The sequence below is a fragment of the Homalodisca vitripennis genome, chromosome 2 (genome assembly GCF_021130785.1).
Source record: "Homalodisca vitripennis isolate AUS2020 chromosome 2, UT_GWSS_2.1, whole genome shotgun sequence".
Lineage (NCBI taxonomy): Eukaryota > Metazoa > Arthropoda > Insecta > Hemiptera > Cicadellidae > Homalodisca > Homalodisca vitripennis.
The window spans coordinates 204,658,297-204,672,089 of record NC_060208.1 but is presented as its reverse complement, the minus strand read 5'-3'; the positions used below and the strand labels follow the sequence as shown (position 1 = coordinate 204,672,089).

The window sequence follows — 13,793 nt, the reverse complement described above, 5'->3', positions numbered from 1 at the left end:
CGTTTTCCGCTACTTGCTATGAGAGTTCTTGCAACAAGATTATCATTATATAAATAAATTATTTTATGACAAAGAGTTTGGAAGTGGCCACCTCAGAATCATGACATCATCAGTTCTAAGCATGCAGAAAGTTCTCCGAGCAATCATCCCCAGAACTCTTGGATCGACCATGGTAGGATCATCTTAAAAACGACCCAAGACTTCCGAAAGCACGCACTCACACACATTCAACATAAATTATTGACTTAACATGAAGGAAACAGGATTTTTACGGACATTTGCCATCGTTCATTGATACAAAAATCATTAATGCCCGGAAAATCCGGATTTCTTCGCAATCCTTCCATCGTTAAGAACAAACTTGCAAACCTCAAACGAAGAATTGATATAACATGTCAAACAATGCCGAACTTTTGTAGAAACCAGAAAGTCCTTACATTCAACATCATTCTTTGGCCTATGATGGAGTAGAGAATTAAGTTGTGATGAAATTGGAAGTGTAATATGTAGAGTTCTTGCAACAAGATTATCATTATATAAATAAATTATTTTATGAGAAGGAATTTGGCAGTGGCCATTTCGAAATCAAGTACAACACCATCAGTTCCAAGTTCTCCGAGCACTCATCATTCCTAATTCAGAGATTAAAGCCCACGATGAAGGTTATAACATTATCCTCTGAATCATCAAATGAGATACTTTGTAGATTAAAGCAGGAAAAGTAGAGTGTGCCCAGTGCCGCAATGCTGGCGTGCGATGATGAGGGTCAAGTAACCGCCACCGTCATCGTGATTGGCCAAGGCAGTTCCAACCACCGGCCGGAACCGTGCATGTCGGTATCGCAGTCACCTCTGTATATTCCCACGACACTAATTACAAGACAGAGACTCTGTAATGCTTCTGTCCCCCGTCCTTCCTTCCTTCCTTCCGAGCATCTGTCTGTCAGGTGTCAGAAGGCGAAAGAAGATGCGCTTCCACAGCTCAAAGTCTGCTCAGCCACATGACGAATCGTGCATCTCAAATCCGTAATAGGATCTCCATCTTTGGTATTGATCACGTATGACTTCACCGTGTAGTTCTTTTTTATTCTTCACAATACAGAGCTTCAAGGTTACATAGAAACAAGTCCATATTTGTAGATATCTCCTTAGTATCTTCAAATATGGACTTTGCCCTGTCTCTATATTCTCGGGGCGATCCTTTACTCCAGATCAAAGTGCGCTTTGGTTCGAGGCGAGGATATTCACCATCATGAGACTAGAGGCGGGGACAACTTTCGAGTCCAACAACACAGAACAAATGCTTTCAGAAATTTACCTACTCAAGTTGGTGTCAGACTAATTAACAGTCTCACCTGAACGTATTAAACAACTAAATTAACTAAATTAAAAGCTCAGTTGAAAACCATTTTGGTGTCAAAGGAATTTTACTCTGTTTACTCTCTGTTTTACTATGATGAATCGCTCGTACAATTAAGAGCACAAAATATCACAAAATCGTATTGCCGGACCTGTAAACTGTAAGAGAGCAGTTGGAATGAGCTCATGTATGTCTGAGTGGGTCATTGTCAGCGAGAATGCTTAGGTTAAATTTAGGACGATTGTGATACAATGTTTATATTGTTTTTTTTTTCACAATAAACGATATTATTATTATTATCAATATTTGAACCCATTTTAGTTATTTCCCTTTTCCCGTTGTAACAAGATAAGCAATAATCAAAATTAACAAATCACGTTATATTTCTTTGTAGTATCCCTCCAAATCCACAAGGCAATACAAAGTTTCAACATTAAAATCCATATTTTCACTTCTTTCAATTCTCCCTGCTATCTCACCAAATCTTTGCTACATACATTGTTGAAAATGCAATGCAGGTTGGAGTAATGCACTTGTGGAAATAGAAAATCGAGTCTGTCGATCAATATCGCTTCGCCACACAACATTTAGTCTTGTTTCTTTCTTTGTTTTACTACAGAAGAAAAAACTGATATGAATTCTAATTAAAATCCTGTAACGTTTGTTCGATAAGCTATTATTTGTGCAACAAGGAAAGTACACACATCGAAGAGCAATGATTGGGTACAGTATGTAAAGTACGCTGCCTCTGTGACTATTATCAGGGCTGTCCTTCCTTATCATGCCTGCCAACTGTAAAACTACTATATTTACAGCGCTGCAGTTGCCTTCCTATATGTAAACATTTCTTGGAAGGTTGACAAGCGGCTAGCAAAGGTCGCGGCGGCCACGCCTCTTTGTGTGAAAAGTGCGGTGTGGAGTGGCATTCTACCTGAACACCTGACCGATTCCACTGACCGTCTGCCCGACAGTGAAATCTGGCGTGAGCAATTTCTCCAGGAATAGGACTACCCCAGGGCTTAGCTCTCGTGCCCTTATTGTTCTCAGCTTTCCACCACCACTCAATACAATTCAATTCCAAATATAACTGCAATTAGTTACATTTTTCAAAATTTTAGCGTTTTCAATTGTTTTAAAAGTTTCTAAGCTAAAGTTTATACTTACTTATTTAGCAAGTTAATATGCTCTGGTGTAATGTATATATTTTTTTATTGATCTGAAGGCCTCTCCTCGAATAATGAAACTAATTAGATCATTTTGCTGTACGACATCCGATAGGTGGTGTTATAATCCTCATCTAATACGACAATCATTTATGGCGCCACGATAGTTAATCAACTATTAAATAAACTTTAAATGTGTTAAAAGTTTTAAAACATACATTTTCAATAACAATAATAAAAATAATACGCAACGTTAAATACATTAAATGGTGGCGGCGACAACCTTTTTCCACTTTTGGAAGATTAAAGTGGAAATGACAAGGTTAATTTGTATTTGGTTGACTTAATATTTCATTAATAAATTCAAATGAACTTATTTAAACTAACTCCTACTGTGGAAGTCTTGATGCTTTGTGAAGATTACTCTAGATAGGTTTCAAAGAAATTACAATAAATATATAGCAGGTATTGTAAAACAAAAGTAGAATGTGGTAGCCTAGAGTAAACATTGCCCATATTGACCACTCTCTTTCGCGCCCAGCGGCTGTTTGTTTTGGCCGGACAATAACATCGGAAGGACCGACGCCGAAGCCGAGGCAGTGGTTAGCAGCCTCTCGGCCAAGTCATCGGCTGCTCAACACGGCACTTGTCGAGCAAGTTCCATTGACGTCTACAGCACGGCGGGGGGAGGGGGGGGCACAACAACCAGGGGACCGGTTCATATCTGGCCACTGGGCACGCCATTCATAAACCATTGTCATGAGGCGTGGAGGGAGCGTAAACATAGACAAAAACTAGATACAGTTGTGGGAGGCCCTGCAACTGGTTCGGCGGCACGGTCGCGCTAAGACCGGGCGAGCAGGTTCCACCTGTTGGCCCTCTCGCGGGTTATTCCCGTTTTTGCCTCGTCTTGTATAAATAGTGTTGTTGTTCCACCGGCGGCATAGTGTGCCGAAGACGACAGGTGAATCTGCATGGGTGGTAGTGCCGGTGGTCCGGGGGTTCTATGCGAGTGTCCGGCCGAGAAATTCTCGCATGTGTTGTTTGAGAGGTTAGGTTATATGTGCGATTTTACGAAACTAGAGAGGAAGTTGTGTATTTTTTATAAATTACTTGTCTTTTTGTTCAAAAAAATTTTTATTTTTTTAAATTACGAAAATTCTTTTGTTGTTCGTCTATTGTACTTGTTTTTGTTAGTTTTCCGTGTGGTTAAGATCAACCATATCGACAACAAATATTTGTGGAGCTATTTTCAAATTGCAGATCTACAAAAAGAAAGATTTCTTCTAAACATCTTAAACTGAGTAAACAACAGTGGAAGTAACTGGACTTACCGAGAGCTTGAAGAGTCGAATAATCACAGATTGTCACGAGCCACTATGGAGCACTGTAAACAAACAAGGGTCGGGGTCCGGTTTCGACAGAGGACCGGTCCAATGCAGATCACGCACTACGCAAGGGCACACACCTGTAACTCGGCTTTTCCTCCCCCCAGAGAAAGTAACTCCACCATCTGCCGGGGCCTAGCACTGCCTGGCTTGCCTCGACTCTACGACTACGGTGTACGGCCAGAGCGCTGGCGCTCACCAGCTACAATGGCGGCCGTCTGCTCTCTCTCTCTCGCACACTCTGCCCTCTCACTCCCACACACTCTCCGTCTCTCTCGCTCGCCGAGGCCACGGTCCCTGCGGCGCTCCTCAGACATTGCCGCGCCAACATGCTCTTTTTTCATCGCCGTCTATTTCGTTGTCGATCCTCTAAAACACTCCAGTACCTTTATGTTTTTTTTCCTCCACTTCTGACCCGCCTTCGGACCCCCCTCCCCCTTCCCCGCAGCCCTCACCTGGATCGAAGCCTCGGAACAAAGACAATAATTAAAGATTATTTGGAGTTCCGAGTCTTCTGGACTAATGAGTGAGATTGCGCGGCAGGCCGATAATTTTAATTAGGTGCTTTCAGCATCCGTTCTTTATCGGGAGTGGAGATTTCTGAGGGCCGACTTTTCAACATAATGTGTTTTACATGCCTCCGACGGTTGCGTCAATCGACTGACATTCATTTTAATTTGTTTTTCTTTCGAAGGATATTCAGTCATTTAGTCAGTTTTAGTGACGTTTATCACAAACTGGTCAACAACATTAGGTACCGGACTTTACTCGTTGTAAGATTGTACAAATGTTGGAATAAAATAAATATTTAATATTAGAGAGGTTGGAAACAGACACATCCTCCACATCCCACTCTATTGTATTTTCTTGTCTCTGAAATCTCGTGGAAACAAAGTAAGGATCAGAGATCAAGTATCCAGTACTCATTTGGAGACTTCAACGTTCGGTCGCACGAAAGGCTCAACATTTTAATTACATAATACCGTCTTTGCCATCTTTTATTGTGTATCCGTAACCTATAACAAATCTTGTAACTTATACGATATTATTATTTACGTCTTAAAATCGTTTTCCTTTGAGCAAACTCTTGGAAAGTTTCCATCTTTAGCATCAACTGATCTCTAGAGCAAGATGTTGCAAGTCAAACATGCTCTTAAGCTTAATGCTGATAGATGCAGTTCTTCACATCGCACCCCCGTACATTAGACAGATAATGAGACAGGAGGATAGGCTTTTCGTACTTTGTCGCAAATTTGTCCCCCTTATAATCTAAAATCACTCTAGGAGGCTGATTTTAAAGTCAAGGTAAAAAAATATTGACGATTTACAATTAGTTTTGTAGCGTTTATATAGTTTAAGTCTAAATTAATTAATTTCCATTAGTTTTAGATAAATGGATTGGGTCTGAAGCTGCTTGTACGGAGAAACGCTCGACTCATAAAGGCGTATTTATTTTGATTTAATTGACATTTTCAGTTTTACGTAGTGATTTGATCGATGATTAGTATGAGCAATTAGAGTCAAATGTGCTAAGTATATAACATAAGTTCTTCATATATCAGTAATAAATGCAAAGTATAGCTTAGTATACACGACAAAACTATCAGTATAACTCAATTGTGAACGCTGTAAACTTTTGGGAAAAGTCAGCTCGCCTAGCTCGAGCTCAGTGCAATGGGTTAACATCGGAACCGGCTCTGGACGTGCAGCAAAGAAACCCACCCGGGTGGGTGACTTGAGGGAGATGTGAGAGATAGGCATGGAATATTCGCACTAATGCCAGATTTAACATTTATGTACTAGTATTCTAGTGTTCTGCGTGGTCTCAGATCTGACAGGGTCAATCATGAGAGGTTCGTAGCACGCATTCAGTGGAACAACTGGCACAGCTTATGATAACCGAATCAAGCTACGTCGAGCGTGGCTGCTGCTTGGATGGGTGACCGTTGAGCGATCCTGTCCTTGCAAGCAGCCCGCCTGCCCGGCCGTTGGTGGTGGTTCGGAATTCATCTTTAAGCCGTTGTTCGTCAGGTTAAGTGTTAGATAGGGCATCTTGGCCCTAACTTCGCTTGATAAAATGAAACAGTCTTTACTTACTTCACCTTATAGGTCGTAGTTTTCTTGTAAGATTGTCTGGGACTTATTCCTGGGATTTTCAGTGTTGCCTGGCATATCCAAGATTCGTGCACAAAATTTTCGCTGACTATAGAAGTGACCTGAAGTGGCTAGTCTGAAATACTGTGAAAGCTTGCAAGAAATGTTGGATTGTGCCGATATTACTGGCAAAGGAAATGCAGAAGACTTAACAAGAATGCCATCCAGTAGCGGTTTTAAAGCTACATTGGTTGACTTCTTTTTATTAAAACTCAAAGTAAATGTGAAATTTTTGTTAGACACTGGAAGTACACTAAGTTTAATCAGTGCGAAACTTTATAATCATTTAAGTGAAGCGAACTTAGTTAACAAATTATTAGAATCTAAGGTACAATGTGTTAGTGCTGGAAACCAAAACTTATAATGTACTAGGAAAAGTAAATCTTAAAATTAAAATTGACAACTTATCCTGGAAAGTTAATCTAGTAGTTATTAATAACTTATCGCAATGTGGAATTTTAGGGGCTAACTTCATTAAATCAACTGGATTGTTGATCGATTTAAAAAACAATGTCTGTAGATTCGATTTTAACTTGAACAAGTCAGTACATTTAATTCAAAAAACCAGCTCTAATGTGTTAGATATAAATCATAACTATAAGATAGGGTGTTCCGAAGCTACACAGCAAGTTTTAGAAATCACTGAAGAGTTTCCTGAAGTTTTTTCGTTATACATCCAAACCCATATTGTGCTGCAAACTACGTTGTTTTCATAAAACGTGTTATTTCGCATAACATGGTTGGTAAACTACTGATATTATCCATTATTTTCAGTTTCACGGAAAAAATTTTGAATTTTGAAACTTACTGACTCAGTCAAACTTGATGATTTGAAATTTTGTCATTCTAAAGTTTAGGTAATTTGGAATTTTCCTCTAATCCTTGGCAGTTGCATAAAATAGACCTAATAGTATAGACTGCACAATTAAAATCCTGAACTAATCAAAATTTTTATTGGCACCTTGAACATTCAAATCATCCGAGAACCATAAAATGGTTTAGTACTTCACGCGAGTTGACCAATCTACTACGCAGATAAAACGAAATACGAATATTAATTCTTGGGGCGTTAGTGGTCCATGCCCGGGTATACCGTATAATGACCCACCATTGGCACACGTCGGCTACTTATAAAGACGGCATGGGCCATTAATGGCCATAATAGGTCTGCACTCACTGGCCTGTTTTATTTGGTTTTCAGTTCTTTTTGGTTGGCCAGTGACTGCAGACCTATTATGACCTGTATTCTGTAGGTCAGTTTTAGTAATTATTGTTTAGTTTTTATTAAGTGCATCAGAGTTAGTGTGCATGGAATACACACTTAGTTAATAATGGTGTCACCCCATGGGATTTGGCTGAGCGTTAGCGAATAATTTTACATTTGTTTTATGGGTAAGAATGATGGCAACAAGGCAATAGAAGAATAAATATATTTGTAAACAAACTTAATACGTTCATTACAGATTGATACATTTGACAAAATTAACACATGTGGCGCAATTATTCCAAACACATACAAAATCATTTTATGGTGATTTGGTGTGAAGACTTTAATTATATAAATACTAATATTAAAGGTATCACGTAGCAAATAATTTCAAGAAATATGTCATATGTAGACTTTAAATATTGCACGAAATTTTAAGAATGATTTCTACAATGGTTTCATGTTCGTGTCAGTTTCTTTCTTGTGTGGTATTATGTCTGTGTATCTCCCCGCTGGAGATCTCAATGAAATGGGCTATAGATTTGAAATTTTGCATTAAACCTCAGCGAAGCTCACTGCAACACGTGGTGTGTCGTACTCCTACCTTGTAATATATAGGCCTAGTGTCATGTAAATGAACCACAAATTGCTTGACACACACATTCCTCTTTGACACACTTTGGCAAATTGTTGGTATTTATTAACCCCAAGCGCTTCGATTAATCTAATCGGTTATATTTTTGTTATTATTAGATATTCTACTAATAGTTATTGCTTGATTTTAGTAATGTTAGATTGTAAATTGTTTTATGTTCATATCAGGTTGAAAATAATTGAATCATATCTGAATAATTATTCATAATCATATCTAAAAATTGTTTCTGAGACAAGACTAATCAGAGTTTTCGTAATTAATAATTATGGCAGGGAATCACGGCTTAGCTCATACAAATTAATAATAAATATGAAAATGTCATTTGCATAAGAGCGTACGTTCAATTTCTATTATTAATTATACCAGTGTATAACATAAAAAAGACACGTGAGTGCATTTCGGCTGACTAACTCCTAATGCTGTTTCCTTATTCAGACCTAATTATTCAGAATTTAATAAATTATTTATGTGTTACTTTGATGAAAATTCTTTTAAAAGCCAAAATGTAATAAAACATAACAATAATACATTATTGGTCAGAAGATGGTTCTGTACTTTTGCTTACTGGTGTTTTCCGCATCTATAAAATGGGACTTTTGATAGCTATTTTTATTGGAAATAACCTTACTCAACACGTTACTATAAAATCTAAATGACAATTTCCGGGAAATCTAAGTTTTAGGGGGCGTAAATTTTAAAATTTGATCTGAACGATTCCAGGGACTGGACCTCGACCCCAGTGTTTATACAGACTGAAATAACTACAGTAAACATTTGCATTTTAGTACCAAGAGGCTCGGCTTTAGGAGACATTAATTTGTAAATTCCGCGAGGAATTTCGCGTATCCGGCGACGCGATCCCGCCACTCGTGGAGAAGCCCGTCAGATTTTTACTTTACAGAGATCGCCGAGCAGAAACAATTGTGTTCCAGATTATCATACCAAACCGATTTGCTATAAATTACCACGCTCACACTACATCTACATATTTAGTCTACACTCGGGTTTCTGTAGCTGTGAGAGTTCAAATACTAAGGAATCGAGCCGTTTTTGAAATGTGTATCAACGAGTTTCAAGCTGCTGATTTGCCAGCGTACCGACTAATTTACTTGTGACGCATTGTAGTATAAGAGGACACAGAAATATAAACGTTTGTGAACAAAGCACATTGCGGAGCATTCATAAATTAAGGCAAGGAATCTGCTTGCGTTACACCATAGAGAAAGACATATTAGGTACTGGATTTTTCAAACTTTAATGAGGTTCCGTGAAAAAAGAGGAATGTAAATTAATGAAACCTAAATAAATAGTAAGTTATTTTTATTTATGGACAAACAAAATGCAGTTCAGTTACTGAAGGTGAACTGATTTATCGATTTATCACGTAAGAATATAATGAGGAATGGTTAATTATAATAATAAATCAAAATTGTAAATGTATTTGACAAAAATAAATATGCTAACTTTGGATTTATTTAACCATTATTTTTATCTGATAAGTTTTTTCAGAACATTAGCCATCGTTCAGTAATACAAAAAAAAAAAAAAAAAAAAAAAAAAAAAACAGTAACACTACGTTTCGAGATCTGCAATCTGCACAGTCATAGGTGGTTGGTCGGCGAATGTAGACGAATTGTGACCTGTATTCTGTTAATGTATTCTGTAGTTTTTAATGATTGGTGTTGTGTTTAGTTATTTATTAAGTGCATGCTATAGAGTTTTAGAGTTAGTGAAGTTGACACACAACATGGTGGTTGTAATTCCTGACTTAGGCGTGACACAACGCTCTGGTATGATTTTTTTCATTTTAACCTAGTTTGTAATTATGTGTGAGGTTAGTTATTTACTTGAAGAAGAGGTCATATTGCAGATCTCGAAACGTAGTGTTACTGATTTTTTTGTTTTACTGAACGATGGGAAATGTCCGAAAAATCCCGTTCCTTCACATCTCTCCCATCGTCAAAAATAAACTTCAAACAAAGAATTTATCTGAAATCTAAATAATATTTTGATAATGCATGTTTTAAAATTCTCTATAAACATTAATTTGTTGAAATGTACCACAATACTGAGATCATTCAATTCACATAACTTCCACTCTGAGGATCGTCAGATATTAAAGTCATCTTGAATTAATAACATCCCGTACCCTTTTCTAAAACTGTAGTTCATACCGATCATTCTTGAAATTGACTCACATTCTCTTTAGATAGGCTGCTATTAAATTATTCGACATTAAAAACCGCGTAACCTGAAGTAAAAATTTAGCTAAATCCAATGTGCTATATAAAAATACCACTTAAACAATTTTTACATCGAAACTAAGACACTGCCAATGGCGCAATGTAGCGGTTACGGCGGTTATCGCAAGATAACCGAATCAAACAAAATCGAGCGTGGTTGCTTCTTGGATGGGTGACCGCTGAGCGATCCTGTCCTTGCAGTAGCCCGCCTGCCCGGGCATTGGTGGTGGTACGGAAGTCGCCTTTAAGTCGTTGGTCCCCAGGTTAAGTGTTAGAGAGGGCTTCTTAGCCCTAACTTCACCTGGTAAAATATGACATCTTTACTTTACTTTACTGCTAGGGTGGGTGACCGCTGAGCGATCCTGTCCTGTACATGTCATTGGCGCTTTTGCCCGATCATTGGTGGTAGTTACCTGCCTTTGGCCTTTTATCAGTGTAGTATTTTTGGGTCTAACATTGTCTGGTAAAATAAGACATGCATTACTTTCACTTTTATTTTACCTCCAAGGTAGGTCCTATACTATAACAATTAACACTATGCATTTTGAAGTTATATAAATACAATATTCATTTACTGCACTTTAGGAAATTACGCTGGGACGCTTTTAGGATGTACTTTCTGTTATAATACATTATTTTAAGGATTATTATTACTTCTAGATAAATCACTTAACCTCTTGAGGAGAACTGACGGATATAACCGTTAACTACCTAGGTTCTACTAGAGTAAGCAACATTTATTATTAATGCACTCCAGGGAGTAAAGAACCCTTTTTAATTGTATTTATTCACAATGTATTGGAACATTATAAAAGACCGAAATAATGCCTATTTGAATTGACAGGCGTTAAAAATTTACAGTTTTTAGAATTTTGGTAAAGCTTGATAATATTTGAAACAAGCAAATTCACGATCAGTCCACTCATAAGCAGTTTCATTGCTTTTATGCTTACTCATAGAAGAAGTGTTTTTATTGCATGTATCTTAATAAGATCACTTTTGTCCAGATATTCACAAAACGGTCATATTCACTCTAGTGAAATACTTGAGAATAGCTATAAGTTAGCGCAAAAACATGACAGGACATTTGGCTGCAAAGCTATGAGTATATATCTGTCGCTAGGAGCCAGCATCTTTCAGCAATAGCTTCCCAGTCAAAATGAACGCCACTAAAGCCGTAATATTGATTATTTGAACAAGCCTGCGATGGACGGTTATAACCGTCAGTACTCTTTTGGAACCACTTTCAGCTACTCCTCAACAGGAAGTACTAAATCCAGAACATTGTAACTTGAGATTTTGGAAATATTTCATCTGTAAAGGCAAAGGTAGTATTATACCACCTTAAGTGGCTAATGAAAAAGGCCACTCACGAAGTGTTAATCAATTTGTTATTTGGACAAACTCTAAAAGTGAGGTTCAAAGTTAGTTATATAATACATTATGTCCGCATTATCGCTTATACAAAACATTACGTATCTCAGTAGAGGTAACTGTTCTACTTTAGTATCTGTCTTGTAAATATTGATCTAATTCACCTTACTTAAAACTATTTAAAGTTACAGAGGTAAGTAATTAGAACATCCAAAATGCTATTGCTAAAACGTAATCTCTTAAATGAATGTCCCTAATATGTCCCAAATGAATTATCCTAATCTTCACGTACGCTAATCCTTTTCAGGTGTTTAACAACTTTAACAAATTGAGAATTATATAGTGTGAATCTAATACAAACTAACCTAAGTCAAACCAGAAGTCCAACAAAATATAATAGCACCGAAGCAAACAGCCATTTGCACATTCTGGCCTAAGCTCACATTCTAAGCTCACAAATATTACAGAGATATGTTAAGTAGACCAGGTAAAATAATCCCAGTTAAAAAAATGAAAAACGCTACATTTTTGTATCAACACTATTTCCTGTTAACGTTATATAGGGTGTAACTACCGCACAGGCTTGGTAACTCCCAAACGATTACAGGTAAAGGAATAAAACTTGGTACATCATTACTACACCAATACATATACTGTTTTAAGTAACTACCATTTCTTGTCATGTCAACGGGATGGCTCGCAAAGAGTCAGAAGGAAATCTTAAATGAGAGCATAGGTCGAGTAGTACATGAAATTAAAGGTCTTTATTAGTAGAATACAATGCCCCAAATCCGATCTCTAAAGGTTCTCTCTTTAAAAGATTACGCTGGTTTAAAGTTTGAAACATTTATAATGTAGGTCCTGTTCTAGATGATTTAATATTCTTGTCTTGGCTCAAGTTGTGAAAGTTAGACTTAGTAAAGGAGTACTGGATTTAAGAAATAGTTTTTAAGGTAGTTAGTGACTCTTGACATTCAATGGTGGATGGTCTAAAAGGAGTTTTTACCGGAAGCTTAGCTCAAGAAGTACATTATTATAAAGGGGATTTTAAGCAGAGAAAAATGCTAAAGGGAAAAACCTGGTATCAGTTATAATAATAGAAAATTCTTAATTTTATGTTGGGCTTTGGACTTCACATGATGTACATCTTACTTTACACTTTAAAACAATGTACATCTTGAGTTATTCTTACGTTAATTTTGTTGCCGAACTCCTTGTAGACCAACTTCCATGATTGGATATGAGGAGTCACTAACTACCTAAAAATCTATTTCGTAAGTCCAGTATTCATTTACAAAATATAAGCACGAGTTTTATAGCTTATTAAAATCATCATATGAAGGAAATGGCCTTGAAAGGAGAGTTTGGCTGTTACCGATACGATAACTTGTGTAAAGCAACGAGTTCGCCTGTTCTTGGCTGATTGGCCATTTAGCGGCCCTGTCCTTGTAAGCAGTCCGCCAGCGTGGTTGATTATATTGACGGTTCGGGAGTCACGGCTCGAAGATTGTGTTGACTTCATTGTGTTGGGTTCGCATGCCCCCCCCCCTCTCTCTCTTTCTCTCTACACCTTGGTAATTCTTGGTTTAAATCCAGGCATCTTGTCCTTACGATGGCGTCCTTGTGTTTTGGTTGGTCAGTTTAAAAAAACTCAACTAGAGCCCTTCTTGGTAATTGTTCTTTGTTATTGTCAAATTGTTATTACTCCACGAGGGATTACAGAGGCATAATGTAGGAATTTTGAGCAATTTTTTAATAATTTCCATTAAGGAATTGCTGAAGAGATACCTGTGAAGACTTTGTGAATGACATGTTTATTCTGTCAGTAAATTTATAACTGACTAAAAGAGACAAAATGAATTTGGTCAAAAATATTTCTCCAAGAAAATAAGATTTTTACACACAACAGTGTAATTAATTTTTCTTGCATTTAATTTAAATTCTGCATGAAATCATTTGTTGTCTTTGGGCGTGTGAATACTTTTGGTGCCCAAATATCCTTAACTTTAGTTTCCTTCAGTGTTTTGATGGGATGATCCAATATATTTTCTATTTTTCATGTTTCCAAGATTAATATCTGAAAAATTGAAACAATTATCTCATCTGACTACCTACGACCTTAACTTAATGAAGTCATCCGAGATGAGTTAGATGTATGTAATGTTATATATAAAATTTAAGATTTTGACAATTTGCATCTAAAAAGTAAGTATTTAAAGCGCATCTAGAAGGTATCCTTACGCATTTAAA

The 13,793-nt window shown here is 37.1% G+C and overlaps 1 protein-coding gene across 7 annotated transcripts in view; it reads right to left on the bottom strand.

The window, feature by feature from the left end:
• LOC124355304 (protein grainyhead) overlaps positions 1-13,793 on the bottom strand; it is a 299,632-nt gene that overhangs the window by 238,063 nt on the left and 47,776 nt on the right. For 3 of the 7 annotated variants that reach the window (XM_046806386.1, XM_046806385.1, XM_046806389.1), the window contains exon 1: positions 3,857-4,125. The exons of 1 other annotated variant lie outside the window; for it this stretch is intronic. The gene's annotated coding sequence lies outside the window, so the exon portion shown is untranslated. Of the gene's footprint in view, positions 1-3,856; positions 4,128-13,793 lie in introns of those variants that run through there. 3 more of the 7 variants (XM_046806391.1, XM_046806392.1, XM_046806388.1) reach the window with 2 other exon arrangements.